Source organism: Schistocerca serialis, chromosome 4 (genome assembly GCF_023864345.2).
Source record: "Schistocerca serialis cubense isolate TAMUIC-IGC-003099 chromosome 4, iqSchSeri2.2, whole genome shotgun sequence".
NCBI lineage: Eukaryota > Metazoa > Arthropoda > Insecta > Orthoptera > Acrididae > Schistocerca > Schistocerca serialis.
Window position 1 is genome coordinate 298,534,888 of NC_064641.1, and position 19,813 is coordinate 298,554,700.

The 19,813-nt window shown below is 45.4% G+C and overlaps 1 long non-coding RNA gene across 2 annotated transcripts in view; it reads left to right on the forward strand.

Annotated features, from left to right (window-relative positions):
- Nucleotides 1-3,299: 3,299 nt before the first annotated feature.
- The window catches only part of LOC126473941 (uncharacterized), a 1,011,672-nt gene continuing 995,158 nt past the window's right edge, over nt 3,300-19,813 (forward strand). For both annotated transcript variants that reach the window (XR_007586542.1, XR_007586540.1), the window contains exon 1: nt 3,300-3,648. This is a non-coding gene — a long non-coding RNA (uncharacterized LOC126473941). The remainder of the gene's footprint in view (nt 3,649-19,813) is intronic.

The following is a 19,813-nucleotide window of genomic DNA, read 5'->3' on the forward strand; positions in this document are numbered from 1 at the left end:
AAAGAAGTTGCAGGAGGCCATGTGCCGAACACGGTGGCTGAGGCATCAAAACGGTTTTGATATTAGCGAAAAAATGACAAAGAAGCATTGAGGTGTGAGCAGGAGCAATTTTCTCGACTGGTTTTGGCACAATTCTGTCGTTTTCTTCGGAATGCTTGACGCAAACAGTACATAACTTCCAGGTATTATTCCCTACTGGACGTTCACCCATAAGGCAGGAACTCATAATACATTATCCCACTGCAATCGAAGAAAACACTGTGAAGAATTTTCACATGTGATCGCGCTTGTCGAATTTTTTTCGGTCCTGGCTCTTCTTCTTGGCCTTGCTTTCGACGTCATATCCGTGTACCCATGTTTCGTCACCTTTTATACATTTCTTTACAAATTATGGATCGTTGTCGGATTCATTCAGTAATTCCTAAGCAATGTCTGCGGGACGTCGATTTTTATCGAAATTCAACAGTTTCGGAAGAAACTTTGCTGCTGTACGTTTCGTGCCCAAAAAATGTGAAAAAATTTCTTTGTATCAGGCGAAGGATACGTCGACATCATCAGCAACCTCTGTGACATGATTCGGAGATTTTCCAGAACCATTTTCTTTACTTCTACCACATTGTTCGTTAGTAGTTGATGTGCTAGCGCGTCCAGTGCGGTCGTCCTCTACAATCTCTTTCGATAGTCTTGGAAACATTTATACCACTCGTAAACTCTTGTTTTACTCATAGCAGATTCGCCAAAAGCCACAATTAAGATTTCGAATGCGGTGTTGCACTTTATTCCATTTTCAAACAAAATGTAATGTAAATTCGTTGATCCATCTTTTTCGAAAGTACAAATTCGCCGAGCACTCGAAAACACGTATAGCGTTTTCGACTGTCAACAATAAACCAAATATTCAAAACAGCTGAAAATGCAAACATACATCAGATACATGCGTGGCAACAATATAACAAAATTGAAAATCTGCTGTATAAACCCTATGAAATTAAAAAATTTCCATTGCTTTTTTGTAACACCTGGTACACCACTTGAAATTTTTAGTCCAATGGATGTACAAATTATCTCAATCAAAGATCTCCAAATGCTTTAAAGCTTTCTCTGAAATAAAAGTGTTGTTTTGCTATATGTTCCTTGCATTTCGACATAATTTTTTCTGTTTTTGCTACACATTCTTTGCACCGAGTACTTTCCAGACACCATCATTGTTTACAAAGTATTACAGTTTGTATCTAATATTTATATGTATAGTATAGATTTAAATGTCAGGAAGTCTTTTCTGAAAGTATTTCTATGTAGTGCAGCCATGTATGGAAGTGAAACATGGACGATAAATAGTTTAGACAAGAAGAGAATAGAAGCTTTCGAAATTTGGTGCTACAGAAGAATGCTGAAGATTAGATGAGTAGATCACGTAAATAATGAGGAGGCATTGAATAGAACTGGGGAGAAGAGAAATTTATGGCACAACTTGACTAGAAGAAGGGATCGGTTGGTAGTACACGGATCACCAATTTAGTATTGGAGGGAAGCGCGGAGGGTAAAAATCGTAGAGGGAGACCAATGCAAGAATATACTAAACAGATTCAGAAGGATGTAGGTTGCAATAGTTACTCGGAGATGAAGAAACTTGCACAGGACAGAGTAGCATGGAGAACTGCATCAAACCAGTCTCTGGACTGAAGACCACAACGACAACATATGTAATGTCTAACGACAGAGAAAGAAGTCCATGAACACTGCTGGTATTCTATTTTAGTTGCTTTATTTTCGCATTTACGTTTAGCTGTTAGTCAGAAACCTCCTCCACTAAACAGAGCCACAGGTTACCCACAAGTCGTATCACAATACATACTTGTTGTATTAACACATATAAATCCACCAGGCGATGGAGGTTTAAATCTTAGAAACGCGGCCGGACGGTGTGACCGAGCGGTTCTAGGCGCTTCAGTCTGGAACCACGCGACCGCTACGGTAGCAAGTTCGAATCCTGCCTCGGGCATGGCTGTGTGTGATGTTCTTGGGTTAGTTAGGTTTAAGTAGTTCTAAGTTCTAGGGGACTGATGACCTCAGATATTAAGTCCGATGGTGCTCAGAACCGTTTGAACCATTTTTTAGAAACGCGTCGAGGATATAAATAAACAGTAACTGGTAACAGTGAACTGGTCGTTTCATTCGATATCAATAACAGTCACCGTAAAGCCTAACGAAAGATGTTCACATTTAGATATGGATGCACCATCTAAAGCAATGTCCCGGAAAAGGCGATTTAGTCTCTAAACGAAACATGCTACATTAGCATACTAACCACAAGTATACATGAATGTCCCGGGAAAGGCGATTTATTTTCTAAACGAAACAAGCTGCATTAGCATACTAACCATAAGTTGAAGCGTCGTCGCAGTTGTAACTCAACAATTTGAGAGAATATTGTGAGAGAACATTGCGGCTCAACAACATTACCACGTTAATCACCGTAAGAGTGGTTTGATATTCTACGCGAGGACGAACCGCAACATTCTCCTAGCTCAGGGGTCTCCAAACTTTTTAGTCCCCGGGCCACATTGACTCCTCCACGAAGTCATAAGGGCCAAGATCTACTTAGTGGGATTAAAGCACCCTAGCACGATTTTTATTTAATTACATAATTTCGACTGGTGAACGTACCTGACCGAAGTTCTGGCGTATTTTATTCTGGCAAATTTCACCGACAAAAAAGTATGTCACTGCACATTCTTCACGAAAGCGTCCTGCAAAGTTAACGAAATGTCAAAATCATTGTTAGCAACACTATTACCGCAAGAAGTAACAGAGGTAAAGTATGTCAACGCATAAGTTTAGTTATGTAGTCTTGTAGCGAGTAGCAGAGCCAATGTCGCGGTGTATTGGTCGCTATCGGCCTCGAAACTCAATTGTTGGCAGTATAGGTACCACCTCAAATATTTGACGGGCCGGATACCGGGGATGTCCGGTCAGCTATCGCGGGCCGGTTTCGGCCCGCGGGCCATAGTTTGGAGACCCCTGTCCTAGATTTCAAACCGCAGCGCTAGCCCCGAGGACGCCGAAAACGCGGCGGAGGGTGTAAACAAGCAGCGCGTGCGGCTGGACAATTCGCTCCGGACGAGCGGGCGCACCGCGGAGCAGACAGCAGACAGTAGCAGGTTGGCAGCGCGGTAGGAGGCGGAGGGGCGGCGCGTGGTGCGGCACGGCGCGGAGACGCGGTGTCTGCGGTAGGTTGGCACTCCTGGGGTTGGCCGCCGTCCCTGAGCTGGCGCAGCGCTCACACCAGTGCCAGCGTCCGCCCCGAGCAGTCGTACAGAAGCAACTGCCTGTGCAGCCGCTGCACTGCGTTGCTCTTTCCTCTCTGTCTCCGCGAGCGCGACGTTGCGTTTCGTCAACAGTGCTTCACGTCCCCGCCTAATCGTGAACAGTGCTACCGACTCTTCTCAGTGCAACGGTGCAAAAGATAGTCGCAGTGTTGGATTACAGTGCCCCCAGTCGACGCCAAGAAGCTTACCGAGTGCCTGGTAAGGCCGCCGGCTACATTTTCCGGCGCTGCGCTGGAGGCGTGTTTGGTGTACGAGGGACGACTGCAGAGCTTCGAGTGATAGTTCGTCGCCGACTGGTACTTGCAGAGGACTGTCACAGGTACGTAGAGAATTATAACGCCTTTTCGAATGAATTGTTGGATGTTTGTGACCGTAGATCGAATATGGCATTCTTTGAATCCTAAACGAATGTAAACTGTCGACTAGCCTGTTCCTCTTTCCGACGTCAATAACCGTAGCGCACAAAGTATACATGTGTGGCCAGTGAACTATCGATGGCAACACACGCTTACATCGTAGCGTCTTCTCGAGTCGCGCTGTATGATACATGAGAACAGGGCTGTATTATTGTCCCGCTCTTAACTTGTTATTAGCTGCTGTGCACGGAGGACACTGAAGGCTACCGTCTACGCGAGAAGCTTCACGGGCGAACGCGTGTGTTGTAGCAATGTGGACAGCGACAGAGGAGTGAATGACGCGTCGTCGCTGCCACGTGAGACGCCATTTCTCGCACGCTGTGCTTCGCGTATCGCTTTTACATTTCCCGATTGAGTTAGTGTAATGCTGAGACCATTTATCGACTAGTTATTACCGTGTTTTCGCTCAGATTGCGGGTTTGTGTTTCTCGTGTGAGGATATTTATCGTCGTAATGGGCGTACCTCCAGGTCTAGTGTTTTCTTCGAATCAACGCGTGAGGTGGTTAGAAAACAAGCGTCATAGACCAAACCTCCGCATACTTGGATAGGACTTCTGATGTCGATAAGCATCACATGATCGTTGCCTAAAGAGTAGGTTCGCTGCGGAGACGGGATTCACACTGACAGTACGTTCAAGCGTCTATCATTTTGACGTAATGCACCCAAATGATGCTGTGCTTCCTTTTCATCTTCGCCGCATGAGTTGTTGCTTCGCTTTTCATTAATACATTGTTTCCGTGCAAGGAAGAGACCTGGAGGTATGAAGTACTTTTAATACGGTATTTTGGAAGATGAATGGTGATTTGTAAGTACCCTGGTTAATACGTGTGTAATACCGATGTTTAAATCATTTTCTCGCGAGAAAAACAGTGAAAAAACCATATTTTTTTTCCTTTCCCTGCGAGCTTGGGGGGGGGGGGGGGGGGGGGGGCTTGACCCGAGTATGGGTGCCCTTGTTTCCGTGCGATGTCAGACCCAAACAGCGATATCGTTTCATAATATGATCAGTGGTGCAAGGTCGACGTAAGGGCCTTGCTTCGCAGAATGTAATTGCTGAATGGCACCTTTACTGCCAAGCAAGTTAGTTCGATGGTTAAAGTACGGGATATGCATTCTAGAGCAGTGGGGTTCAAATCTCCTCCTTGCCAGCGGAAGTCTTATACGACGAATTTGCTGCCTCATTTTTGCCCACTTCTTCTGTTTCAGCGCTAATGGCAGACCATGTAACTGTATTTTGTCTTTTAGACATTCTGATTTTCTTCGTTTGCTGCTGCGTGATATTTTCACGACAACGCGCTACGCAAAAAAAGATAGAGCACCACAGTGAGAACATTGCGAAAAGCGAGCGTGCGGCTCTTTGAGGTAGAGATCAACAGTCACCGCCCACGCAGTGACGTCGTATGCGCTATTTTGCGCTCTGCGTACTAGTCGGGATGGTGTTACGACAGACGCCCAGCGGCACAGAGCAGGTGAACGTACCGAAATGTTTTCGACGCTCGGTGGTGTGGCAACAATTGGTGAGACGCTGGTGTGATGGAGAGTGACGTCAGCGGAGGTGGTGGACCTCGCAGGCGGCAGCGTGGCCGGTGGCCGGTGGCGGTGTCTAGTTCCCGGGCCGGCCGGTTTCTCTGCGGGTGAAAGCACGGGCCGGCTCGGCTAACCCAGTTGGCGGCGGGTGGTTACAACACGGCCTGAGCACCGCGCCGGAGGCTCGCTCGCCGCTGCGCCGCCGCCAGCGATCGATAGCAGACACGCGCCGCGAGCTGCGTGCAGTGCGTGCGGACGCCGTAGGCTCGCCTGCCTGCGTGCTCCATTTTGGCCGCCGCGTAAACAGTGGGCGGGTGCCGCGTGACGCAACAGCTGGAGCACAATCGCACTCCAAGAAGAGCTTCTCTGACCCAAGTTTAATTAACTCCACTTTGCAGATCTATTTTAGGTACGTCAGAGTGCAATTCAAAATGAAAAAAGTTTGTATTACTTTAACTTATTGATCATACATGGTGCTAGGTCTTTAACTATACTAGTTTCGGAAAAGTATCGGATGAAACTTCCTGGCAGATTAAAACTGTGTGCCGGACCGAGACTCGAACTCGGGACCTTTGCCTTTCGCAGGCAAGTGCTCTACCATCTGAGCTACCCAAGCACGACTCACGCCCCGTCCTCACAGCTTTACTTCTGCCAGTTGGTAGAGCACTTGCCTGCGAAAGGCAAAGGTCCCGAGTTCGAGTCTCGATCCGGCACACAGTTTTAATCTGCCGGGAAGTTTCATATCAGCGCACACTCCGCTGCAGAGTGAAAATCTCATTCTGGAAAGTATCGGATAAAAGTTACGTAGTAATGCCACCCTTCTTCTTCCGTACCTCATGTACGAGTTGTACGTAATGTGCACCAAAATCCTCGCCGGGCACTTGTGTATCATCTAATAATGGGCAGATACTGCAAAAAGGCCAAGAAAATAATGCCTACAGGACAAATGCAAGACTGAAAAAGCACGTATGTCTACCGGAAAGGTACATACTGCCCGTAGAAAAATTGAAGGCGCATTTCGAGAAAAGAAGTTCTATCAATATTAATAGTTAAGGTACCAAAGCAAAGAACTGTGTAAGTGTAGGTACTTACGACGAGTGTATAAAAGGGAAACAAACTTGTACACTGAAGTGACAAAAAGTAATGGGATACCGATATGCACATATCCAGACAGCGGTAGTATCGCGTGCTCAACGTACAAAAGAGCAGTGCTTTGGCGCAGCTGTCATTTGTTTCCGCACAACGGGAATTAACAGACTTTGAACGCGGAGTGGGAGCTAGACGCATGGGACATACATTTCGGTAATCGTTACGGAAATCATGATTCCGAGATCCACAGTGTCAAGAGTGTGAAGCAAATTTCAGGCATAACCACCCCCACGGACAACCCAATGTGTCGGTGGCCATCATTTAACGATCGGGAGCAGTAGCTTTTGAGTAGGTTTGTTAGTGCTAGCAGATAAGCAGTACAGCGTGAAATAACCACAGAAATCAATGTGGGACGTACGACAAAAGTATCCGTTAGGACAGTGCGGTGCAGTTTGGCCTCAATGGGCTATAGCAGCGACACGAGTGCCACTGTTAACAGCCTCTTCTAAGCTGGGCTCGTGACCATATCGATTGGACCCTAGACGACTGGAAAACCGAGTCCCGATTTTAGTTGGTAAGAGCTGATAGCAGAGTTCGAGTGTGGCTTAGACCCCACGAAGCCATGGACCCAAGTTGTCAACTATGCACTGTGCAAGCTAATGGTGGAGAGCCCTAATGGTGTGGCCTCTGTTTACATCGTATGGACTAGGTCCTCTGGTCCAAATGAACCGATCATTGACTGGAAATGGTTAAGGTCAGCTACTTGGAGACCATTTGCAGCCATTCATGGACTTCATGTTCGCAAACAATGGTGGAATTTTTGTGGCTGACGATGCATCCTGCCACCGGGTCACAATTATTTGCGATTGGTTTGAAGAACGTTCTGGACAACTCCAGCCAACGATTTGGTCACTCAGATCGCCCGATATGAATTCCGTCGAACATTTACAGGACATAATCGAGAGGTCAGTTCGCGCACGAAATACTACACCGGCAACACAATCGCAACTATGGATGGTCACGGAGGAAACACTGCTGAGTATTTCTGCAGGGGACTTCCAGCGATTTGTTGTGTCAACACCATGTCGAGTAGCTGCACTACACCGTCTAAAAGGAGGTCCGACGCCACATTAGGAGGTATCCCATGACTTTTGTCACCTCACTGCAGAAAGGAAGGAAGAAGTTGATGAAGATGAGACTATAGAATAATATAATAGATCACTGAACGACTTATTTTGAAATAAGGCCCTTGCGGTAGGCGACATTACCTCGATTGTTTAGATCTTTTAGAGAACGTACTATGAAAAAACTAATACACTGGTATGAAGGATGCACAAGACAGGTGCAATGGCCTGAGACCTCTAAGAGACTGTAATAATTCCAGTTCCAAAGAAGGTGAGTGGTGACACGTGTGAATATTACGGAACCATAAAGTAAGTCATTTTTCCAAAACGATGACACGATTTATTTCAGAAGAACGGAAAAACTAGTAGAAAGCGACCTCGTGTAAGATCAGTTTGGGCTCTGGAGAAATGTGTGAACACCCGAGCCCATACTGATCCTACAACATGTCTTAGAAGACAGACTGAAGGAAGATAATCGTTCGCTTCCAGCACTTGGAGATTTAGGCAGTGATATTAACAATGTTAAATGAAGTTAGCAGGGTTAAAATACTGGGGGCGAAAGGTTATTTACAATTTGTGAAGAAACCAGAGAGTCGAAAGACGTCAAAGGGAAGTAGCAGTTCGGAGGATAGTGAGACAGGATTGTCCTTTATCTCTTATGTCGTTCATTTTTTACATTAAGCGAGAGATAAAAGAAACCAAAGAGAAATTTGGAGATAGAATTAAAGTTCAGGGAGAAGAGAGAAAAACGTTAAGGTTTGCCGATGACACTGTAAGTCTGTCAGAGACAGCAAAGGACTTGGAACAACAGGTGAACGGTATGATTAGTGTCTTGAAAAGAGATTATTAGATGAACATCAACAGAAGAAAAACAAAGGTAATGAAATATAATCGAATTAAATCAAGCCATGGTGAGGGAATTAGATTATAAAATGTCACACTAAATGAGCTTGCTATTTGAGGAAGAAAATAACTGACTATAGCCAAGAGAGAGGGGATGTAAAATACTGGCTGAAATAGAAAGAAAAGCATTTTTTGGAAAAGAGAAGTTCAACATCGAACATAACTTAAAATCTCAGAAAGTCTTTTCTAGAGATATTTGTGGAGTGTAACTTTGTACTGAAAGAAGCATTTGAAATGTTGTGTTACAAAAAATAACTTGACTAAAAGATGGGACGGGTTGATAGAATACATCCTGAGGCACCGAGGAATCTTAAATTTGGTAATGGATGGAAATGTATGAGTTTGTGTATGGAGGTGGGGGGAGGAGGAGGTGGTTCGACGGTAAGAACGGTAGAGGGAAAGCAAGGCTTGGCTACTGGAAGGAAGCTCCAATCGGTGTGGGTTGTAATAGTTACGCAGAGATGGAAGAGGTTTGCACAGAACAAACTAGCGTGGAGAGCTATCTTCGGACTAAAGATAATAGTAGCAGCAACGTTCAAAGCTCTGCAGCGTCATCTTCTGATCCTTACAGCAGTTTTCGTCTAAGTGTTGTAGCCTGCCGTTTACGTACGTCCTGGCACTAGTAACTGAACCGATCATTTTCACCGCACGATAATACCCTGATTATCTGCACACTACCGTAGTTCTCCTATACTCAGTGAGACAGTGACAAAATCTCTCTGTCTTTATAATATTTTTTACTATGCCAATGTATGTTTCGCAGTCGCAGCTCCAACATCAACGCTTCGGGTTCTTATGTAACAGAAATGTCACCACCCCAGAAACGCGTATATGTGGGACCTATACAGCTTTCTTAACTGTTGTGACGAGACTGTATTGAAATGTATACTGAATAACATACGCAGACGTCTGTCGAAGCGTAGGGTACACACCTTCGAAATTGATTATTTCATTGTAATGTCAAATAGAAAAGAAATCAACTACATTCGCAGGTATGATACACACATCAAGAAAAGTTTTGCATCATCTCGGTTCCGAGAGTTCCGGAACCTGTACAGAAAATTGGAATAGAGATCAACATAAATATCATTTCCGCCCTTTTTATTACTCATGAAAAACACACATTGCATATTGTACCACCATACAACGAGACCTTAAGAGGTGGTGGTCCAGATTTCTGTACACACCGGTACCTCTAATAACCCAGTAGCACGTCCTCTTGCATTGATGCATGCCTGTATTTGTCGTGGCATACTATCCACAAGTTCATCAAGGCACTGTTGGTCCAGACTTTGCATCTCCTCAACGGCGACTCGGCGTAGATCCGTCAGAGTGGTTGGTGGCCCAGGCACGTTCGGTAGGGTTCATGTCTGGAGAACATGGTGGCCACTCCACTCGATCGATGTCGTTATCCTGATGGAAGTCATTCACAAGATGTGCACGTTGGGGGCGCGTTTTGTCGTCCATGAAGACGAATGCCTCGCCAATATGCTGCCGATATAATTGCTCTATCGGTCGGAGGATAGTATTCACGTATCGTACAGCCATTACGGCGCCTTCCATGACCACCAGCGGCGTACGTCGGCCCCACATAATGGCACCCCATAACATCAGAGAACCTCCACCTTGCTGCACTCGCTGGACAGTGTGTCTGAGGCGTTCTGCCTGACCGGGTTGCCTGCAAACATGTCTCGGACGATTGTCTGGTTGAAGGTATATGTGACACTCATCGGTGAAGAGGACGTGATGCCAATCCTCAGCGGCCGATTCGGCATGATGTTGGGCCCATCTGTACCTTGCTGAATGGTGTCGTGGTTGTACAGATGGACCTCGCCATGGACGTCGAGAATGAAGTTGCCCATCATGCTGCCTATTGCGCACAGTTTGAGTCGTAATACGACGTCCTGTGGCTGCACGAAAAGCATTATGCAACATGGTGGCGTTGCTGTCAGGGTTCCTCCGAGCCATAATCTGTAGGTAGCAGTCATCAAATGCAGTAGTAGCCCTTGGGTCGCCTGAGCGAGGCATGTCATCGACAGTTGCTGTCTCTCTGTATCTCCTCCATGTCCGAAAAACATCGCTTTGGTTCATTCCGAAACGCTTGGACACTTCCCTTGTTGAGAGCCCCTCCTGGCACAAAATAACAATGCGGACGCGATCGAACCGCGGTATTGACCGTCTAGGCATGGGGGCGAACTACAGACAACACGAGCCGTGCACCTCCTTCCTGCTGGGATGACTGGAACTGATCGGCTGTCGAACTCCTCCGTCTAATAGGCGCTGCTCATGCATGGTTGTTTACATCTTTGGGCGGGTTTAGTGATATTTCTGAACAGTCAAGGGGACTGTGTTTGTGATACGATATCCACAGGAGTTCTTGGAGCCAGGGGGTGATGCAAACGTTTTTTTTTATGTGTGTATAAGTTTTAACAAAAGTCTATGTATATTCCAATACAATTGTGTACGAATTACACCGTAACTTCGGAAACAACATTTAAGAATGCTTTTAACTGCCACAGATACAAGTTTCTGGCCTGTTGGCATTGCAGTGAAGGTCCTCACGCAAGAATCGCATCCTTGATGATGGAGCTGTGACTGCGAAATGTACATGGACGTAATAAAACGCTACAAAAACGGTAGACGAATTTTGCTATTAAGCTTTCCATTTACATCACTGCCCCGGTTTTGCCGAGAATACGAGCCACTATGGCTGCCATAAAACTGACTGGGAACGTTGTAAAAACATTCGCCATGCCGGTCTTCGTATATGCTCGATGACACCCCTCCGCTTATTCTCTTAGTGGTCTACGATCATCTATCAGCCACATGAGATTCAAATACTTTTGTGACTGGAAAGTTCCCTGCAAACAGAACACAGCAAGTCTGTGTTGTTCTTAATAGAAAGAAATGTTCAGATAAAATAGTAGCTAGCGGCGTTCGGTGAGGATACGTTACAGGACCGTTACTGTCCACAGTACACCATCTGATGAAAAGTATCCGCACATCTATTAGTGATATTAAAACGGGCTGTGTCCGCCCATCGCATTTATGACCGCTCGAACTCGGCTGGGGATACATTGATTGAGGAGTCTCAGTGTCTGTGGAGGAATGGCAACGCATTCTTCGTCAGGAACCGAAACCAGAGGAAGCAGTGATGTCTGCGCCGAGGTCTGGAGCGAAGTTGATGTTCTGACTCAGAAACGTGTTCCATTGGGTTCAAGTCAGGGCAATGGATACGCCAGTCCATTTCAGGAATGTTATTGCCCAGAAACCACTGCATGAGAAACGCTGTGTTATGACAGGGTGCACTGTCGTGCTAATACGATCGTTTATTCGTCTACTGAATGTAGTGCACAATTTCATATCAGTGTGAAGACCTTTCTGAACGTGAAGAATACCTAACGAACAGCCTTACTAAACTTTATGAGTATTTTGAGACATGGCGACTGAGACCAAATGTTTCTAAAACCGAGGTAAGCGTGTTCCACCTCTCTAATCGCCTTTCATCAGCAAAGATCAGTCCACAATTCGACCCTCTTGGCGCAGTGAGATACAACGAAAGCCCAAAATACCTGGGAGTCACTCTGGGCAGAACTTTAACATACAAAAAACACCTTTCCAACTTGGCCAAGAAGATACAAACTTGAGTGAACCTTGTGAGAAAGTTGGCAGGCAGTACATGGGGAGCAACAACATCAGTCCTCCGAGGAGCATCCCTTGCACTGGTATACTCTGCAGCAGAATACTGTGCACCAGTTATGGCTCCGAAGCGCCCACGTAGTGAAAGTAGACGTCAAACTGAACTCAGTTACGAGAGTAATTAGTGGTGCTTTTACACATCTGTCCACCAGGCCTCCGTCGAAAGGCTGCTCTTTACAACCTCTGTCAGCAAGTTTCTGAAAACAACTCGATCCCTCTTCATGACGATTTGCTATCACTGCCCAGGAAACGCCTCAAATCTAGAAGACCAGCATATGAAACGGGAGTCCAAATGCTATCCGCAGGATTCGACCTGGACGCAGAGTGTAAACGTGAGTGGCAAGCTACAAGAACCAGAAACCACGAACTTGTAGACGATCCAACAGTTCCAGGCTTCCACCAACCAAGGGAGGTGTGGGTGCAGTTAAACAGATATCGGACTGAAGAGGGTAGGTGCAAATGCAACATACACAAGTGGGGCTTTTCAAGTAACAGTGTGTGTGATTGTGGTGACACCGAAATAGTGAGCCACATTGTGAATGAATGTCCAATCAGACGCTTCCCTGGTGGCACCGAGAAGCTCCATCAAGCATCCCACGAGGCACTGCGCTGGATCGAGTCCATCAACATCCGAGTGTAGTCTGAGCCGTTTTAAAACTAGTGTACTGTATATAATTGCACATGTTCATTTTTATATATATTTCTTTGTTTTGCTAAATGTGTATTACTGTAATTGACGCATACGATAATAATAATAAATAAGTACACAATGCTGTAAAATGTGTTCACATCCTTCCGCATTTAGCGTTTTCTGACCACAGAAACACACACGTACCTTAACACCACCCTTTCGTCGTGTTACAACGTGATTCGTTACTCCAAGTCATTCGTTTCTACTCATCCAGTGTCTAGTGGCGCTGCTCTACACACCACCTCAAGCGTCGCGTAGCATCGACTACAGAAACGTGTGGCTTTTCAGGAGCTGCCCATACACTGTGCTCCATTCTTTTTAACTCCTTACGCACGTTGTGCTAGACCGACTGCTGATAGCACTTGAGGAGTCTCGGGTGATTGCTTCCGCTGATCTTACGCAATTTTTTACAACTACACTCCGCAGTGCTCGACGGTCACACGAGTCTACTCGGTTTCGGCTTAGCTGTGTTTGTTCCTTTGCGTTTCGCCTTCACAGTCACATCATCAGCAGCCGACCCGGATAGCGTCAGAAGGGTTGAAATATCCTCGACGGACTTGTTACTCAGGTGACGTCCAATGACTGGGCCACTTTTGAAGTCTCGTGACCGACCCATTCTCTGTTACTACTTCTGCGATGACAAACAACGCTCACCGCCTCCATTTACACTGGCGGGTCCGCCTCTCGTGACATCTAGTGGTCAATTTTGCACTACGTAGGGATGTCCGGATACATGTAATCAAATAGGCACGTAGTATGTCCAAGATAAAAGCGACTCTGCGTTAGTAGTACGCACAATCACTCATTTTATTTAAAATCATAATATACTATTATTAATCGCAACAGTTTGAAAATCACGAGATTTGTTGAAAATGGTCGCATTTTTATACTCATAAAATCCTATTCAAACCCACCTTACGTGGAACTGCAACATCGTCCGCACTGATAGCTGATCCGGCCCGGAGGAGAATTTTTCCTTCTGTTTATAACATTTTACAGTTGTCGACAGAATTGTAATATATAGAGAGGGGTGCAATACATTTCATTTTTACGTTTATCGTTAACTTATTGTGTGATACACTACAAATGACTGACGAGTAAGAAAATAAGTAATCACTTTCATGTAGAAAAACTGGTTGTAGTTTGTTACAAAATGTTGATGCTGGACAAAGGAATGTGGGCAAAGAGCGATTTGTTAAAATGATGAGAATAATAAACTACATCTACATCTACATGACTACTCTGCAATTCACATTTAAGTGCTTGGCAGAGGGTTCGTCGAACCACAATCATACTATCTCTCTACCACTCCACTCCCGAACAGCGCGTGGGAAAAACGAACACCTAAACCTTTCTGTTCGAGCTCTCATTTATCTTACTTTATTTTGATGATCATTCCTACCTATGTAGGTTGGGCTCAACAAAATATTTTCGCATTCGGAAGAGAAAGTTGGTGACTGAAATTACGTAAATAGATCTCGCCGCGACGAAAAACATCTTTGCTGTAATGACTTCCATCCCAATTCGCGTATCATATCTGCCACATAATGTCATACAGAAAAAAGAGGTGATCAGCGCGACGGAATGCCGTGTAAAGGGGCCCGGGTTCGATTCCCTGCTGTGTCGGATATTTTCTCCGCAGCCGGTCGGAGATTTTCTCCGCCCAGGGACCGCGTGTTATGTCGTCCTCATCATATCATCCTCAAAGACACGCAAGTCGCCGAAGTGGCTTCAACTCAAAGGCTTGCACCAGGCGACGGGTCTACCCGACGGGAGGCCCTAGCCACACGACATTTCATTTCACTCCAACATCGTCTGTTTCAGTTTTCCGGCGTAAATTTTCCTTCAGTAAGTCTACCGTTTCAGGATTGTTTTCGCGTACTGTGAGGATTGTCGGCGCACCAGTAGTTATTAGACCGGCTGTTCATATTGCCTGAAAGGTGAAACTGAGCTTCATCACTGTTGAAGTAAAAGGTCACTTCAATTTCGGCATCCGCAACCTATTTATGCAACCATTCGCATGGTTTAACCATCTTTTTTTTATCAGCGGGAAGAATGCCTGATAATAAGAAACGCGTCATGATTTCATGCGTAACCACTCAGGCCGCGCGGAGTGGCCGCGCGGTTTGAGGCGCAATGTTAGGGATTGCGCGGCCCCTCCCATTGGAGGTTCGAGTCCTCCCTCGGGCATAGGCGTGTAAGTTAGTTTAAATAGTGCGTAAGTCTAGTTTGGTTCCTTAGAAATTCACACACATTTGAACATTTGTAACCACTCAAATACAAAATGACAAGACATAGGCTACGGTTAATAGCTGTCTCTTAAGAAAGCGTCGCCGGCCTTTCTGGCCGAGCGGTTCTAGGCGCTACAGTCTGGAACAGCGCGACCGCTACGGACGCAGGTTCGAACCCTGCCTCTCAGGCATGGATGTTTGTGATGTCCTTAGGTTAGTTAGGTTTAAGTAGTTCTAAGTTCTAGGGGACTGATGACCACAACAGTTACGTCCCATAGTGCTCAGAGACATTTGAACCATTTTGAAGAAAGCGTCCAGACAGGTTGTTTTCAGGTTAGCAATAAGTATCTGCTAAATGTTTTCAACTGCTTTCGGAGTTCGAACTGAAGGCTTGCGATTACAGTCGTGATTAGAGAATTCGCCACTGGACCGCCATTGGGTTATCCGCTTTAGAACAGCACTTTTTTGCAGACCTATTCAAATTCCGGATTGGTTCACGAAAACATGTCACGGGTCTACTTAGATGGAAAAGTACGGATGTGCGCTTCGAGTATACATACTTTTTAATACACAGAATACGGCATAATTTACTTGAGTAACTCAGAGAACGACGAAAAGACGCTCACAGGATCTTCAGGCAACAACTAAACCTGTGACTATTAACCACGACCGTCGCATGATTCCAAGAATAGTTGAGATGGAAACAGCAAAATCAGAACGTGTTGTTTACGGGGTGGAGTCGCTTTTATCTTGGACGTGCAGTATATAAATAATCTAGTCTTGTCGATAACATTGGAGGCTCCTTGAGACCGCGTGCGATGCTATTGTGTACAGAGACAGTCGCGAAATGCTGACCAATACCTGCTGATGGTCGGCGCTTGGTGCAGCGACTGGCAGTTGACCTTCAACATATATAAATAAAGCTTACTGCACACACATTGGCAGAATGATCCGTTATTGTTTGCTTACACGATTGCTGAACATTAACTCGAAACAGTCATATAAATGAAATATGTGGGAGTACATTTACAGAGCGATTTAAAGTGGGTTAAAAATGGTTCAAATGGCTCTGAGCACTATGGGACTTAACATCTGAGGTCATCAGTCTCCTAGAACTTAGAACTACTTAAACCTAACTAACCTAAGGACATCACACACATCCATCCCCGAGACAGGATTCGAACCTGCGACCGTAGCGGTCTTGCGGTGCCGGACTGAAGCGCCTAGAACCGCTCGGCCATTTAAAGTGGGAGGTCCACATTAAACTACTCATAGGAAAGGCGGATGCAGACTGAAATCCATTGGGAGAATCTTCGAGAAGTGTAGTCTAACCACGAGAGAGGTAGCTTGTAAAACCCTCGTCTGGCTGACACTTACGTACTGCGCATCAGCTTGCGACCATAACGGATGACAGAGTAATAGAACAAATCCAAAGAAGAGTTGCGCGTTTCGCCACGGGTTTAGTGGGACATGCTTCAAGATCGGTATTTTGCATAAGCGTACGGTTTGCTGTTAAAATTGCGAGAGCGTACGTTTGTAGAAGTGTCAGGCAGTGTATTGTTTCCCCATACATACATCTCGCGAAAAGATCATGAAAGTAAAATTGTAGAGATTCGAGCTAACTCGAAGGCTTACCCACACTCGTTCTTCTGCGAACCATATGCGACTGAAGCAGGGAAAGGGGAAGTGACAATAATGTACAAAGTACTCTCAGCCACACACCGCAAGGCGACAAGTGGAGTGTAGACGTACATGAAGATGTTCTGCCAGTTGTATCTTGTTATTCAATTAGGGCATACTATTTTCTTCTTCATTGTGTTCGAATGATGACACGTACGAATATTTGTCATTTTATTCTCTGTGTGTACATAGTACACACATAAGGCCACATTTAATACCCACATTTATTTCGGAGTTTCGATTCAAACCCCCTACCACGAGACGGTGGAGTCCGACAGTGTGCCCTATTAGTTCTAACAAGCGTTTCCCAGAGATGCTCTTTTGCAAACGAAACATTGTTTCCCCATATTCTCGCGATGTATCGAAACCTAGCGCCTACTTTCCCTAAACCTAAGACATAACCTTCATTCCACGTTGTGTCATCATCCTTTTTTACTCACAAGGAAATGTGTGACAACGACAGACTGCAGTTGTCTCATTCACCCTGAATAATATATCAGAGTTTTTATGCAACATCTCTGACAGTGGAGTAACACTATCGGTTAATTGCCAACCGCCTTGCCGCAGTGCCGGCCGTGTGGCCGAACGGTTCTAGCCGCTTCAGCCTGGAACCGCGCGACCGCTACGGTCGCAGGTTCGAATCCTGCCTCGGGCGTAGATGTGTGTGATGTCCTTAGGTTAGTTAGGTTTAAGTAGTTCGAAGTCTAGGGGACTGATGTCCTCATATGTTAAGTCCCAAAGTGCTCAGAGCCATTTGAACCTTGCCGCAGTGGTAACACCAAATCACCGATGTTAAGCGCTGTTGGGCTTGGCTGACACTCGGATGGATGACCCTCCTGGAGTGCTGAGCGCTGTTGGCGAGCGAGGTGCACTCAGCCCTTGTGAGGCCAATGGAGGAGCTACTTGACTGGCAAGGAGCCGCTGTGGTCACGGATACTGACAACGGCGGTCCTTCGGTACCACTGGGCCTTCCGAGGCCTATTCGGACGGAGCGTTTAGTTCATCGGTTAACTCATTAGCATAAAGGATGCCCCAGAAGGAATGGTCAGTATTCAGAAATATGACATGAATGCTTTTTGAAGCAGAAAAACATATCGACATATACCCTATTCCGAATGGTTTCCGTAATAGAACATATTTAAAGTACATTGTTATTTACGAAACAGATAGCTATACGGGCATCTGGTTTGAATCACAGAATGCAGAAAGTTGTGCTGAATAATTCAAATGATGTTGGAAAGGTAGAACATTCTAGAGACTGGAGAAAAATGACATTCATATTCCTGTGTCAAGCGGACATCTCGAGCAAATAGACTAAAAGCAACGAGGTAGGTTGCGCTAGAATTCAACGTCAAAGAGGTCGGGTGGGTAAGACAAATACGTACGCATCACTCGCTCAAAAACAAATAAATGTTCGTTAAATGTGATCTGTCCGGGAAACCATTCGCATTAAGGTATATGTGGCAGTTTATTTTATCAGTGCTGCGATTCAGCTAACTTTTTTGGGCTGCGCACGAACTTCTGGCGGACGTCGCCTACCTGCCTGTTAGAAATGCACGATCCTCTTCCAGGAGTTCACATACGTCTCCAGTATCTACATCCTGTCTTTGCCACGCATTTATCCGCGTGACATCTGCTCCTTGTTTGTGATACACACGCCTGAACTACCTTCGTACCACAATAAACGACGAAAACTGAGCATAGCATAGCACCATTTGCGCCTTCTTCCAACCGTGTCGTCTTCGTAACAAGACTTCGCCTAAGTGTGTCACATACACAGTGAATTGTGTGTGTGAGTTGCATGATGGCATCTGTGTTAGTTTTGACTCTAGAAAACAATTAAATTATTTGTCCGTGTTTGCTAGGTTACTAGCGGTGCGAAGCAGCCTGCAAATTTCTTTTATCAGTAAAATTATGGCATTACGAGCCAGTTTGCTGTCTTAATAGCATACGTGAGTGGTGTACCTAGCAGTAGTGTTTCACCATATGCAAGACGATATGTCGTCACGTCGCTTACTGCAACAAAAACACTGATTTTTTTGCATGCCAGAAACCCAATTTCAAATGCAAAAAGCGAGGAAATCTGTCTGATACCGACGATAGCGTAATCATTAAAACGCCCGGAGGATGTTCATAAAAGGTCAATTGAATTATAAACGCTGCAGTTAAATGAATGGCTACAATGACACGAAATTCTATAGGCGAAAACTGCTCAGTAATGCTGATTCATCAATGCAATGAATACGTCGTGACTAATGAAAATTTGTGGTAGCGAAACTTTGACTCAGGCATCGAGATGAGCTATTATAGGCAAATTGTTAAGTTAAATAGCAGCGAAAATAAATAAATTTGATTGCCAATCGTTGTGTGGTACAAAATTTTCATTAATCACAACGTAGTCATGAACCAGAGGGTCGTTGATGCAGATCCTTTTTTGTTAGTTGAAAATATCAGTACACGATTGGGAGTGTTCAGAGAATCTAAAAAAATACTTTTCTTGCTAAGGCTAGAGTTAGACCCACTAACATGTTTGTTAGAATCAACTATAGGGAAAGTTTACCGAGCGAGGTGACGCAGTGGTTAGCACACTGGTGGACTCGCATTCGGGAGGAGACGGTCATCCTGATTTATGTTTTCCGTGGTTTCCCTAAATCACTTCCACCAGAAGCCGGGATGGTTTCTTTGAAATCACCGGCCGACTTCCTTCCTCATCCGTCCCTAAGCCGATGGGACCCATGACCTTGCTGTTTGGCCGGCCGGGGTGGCCGAGCGGTTCTAGGCGCTACAGTCTGGAACCGCGCGATCGCTACGGTCGCAGGTTCGAATCCTGCCTCGGGCATGGGTGTGTGTGATGTCCTTAGGTTAGTTAGGTTTAAGTAGTTCTAAGTTCTAGGGGACTGATGACCTCAGAAGTTAAGTCCCATAGTGCTCAGAGCCATTTGAACCATTTTTTGAACCTTGCTGTTTGCTCCCCTCCCCGAAATCAGCAATATAGGAAAGTTCCTTTTTTATTTTTGGTGGGTCCGATTGTGGAAACATAAAAGGTAACTGCTGTTTAGCAAAAGATGCAACAGATGGTAAAATTGTGTAACACCACGCTTTTAAACATATTTTTAGTTAGAT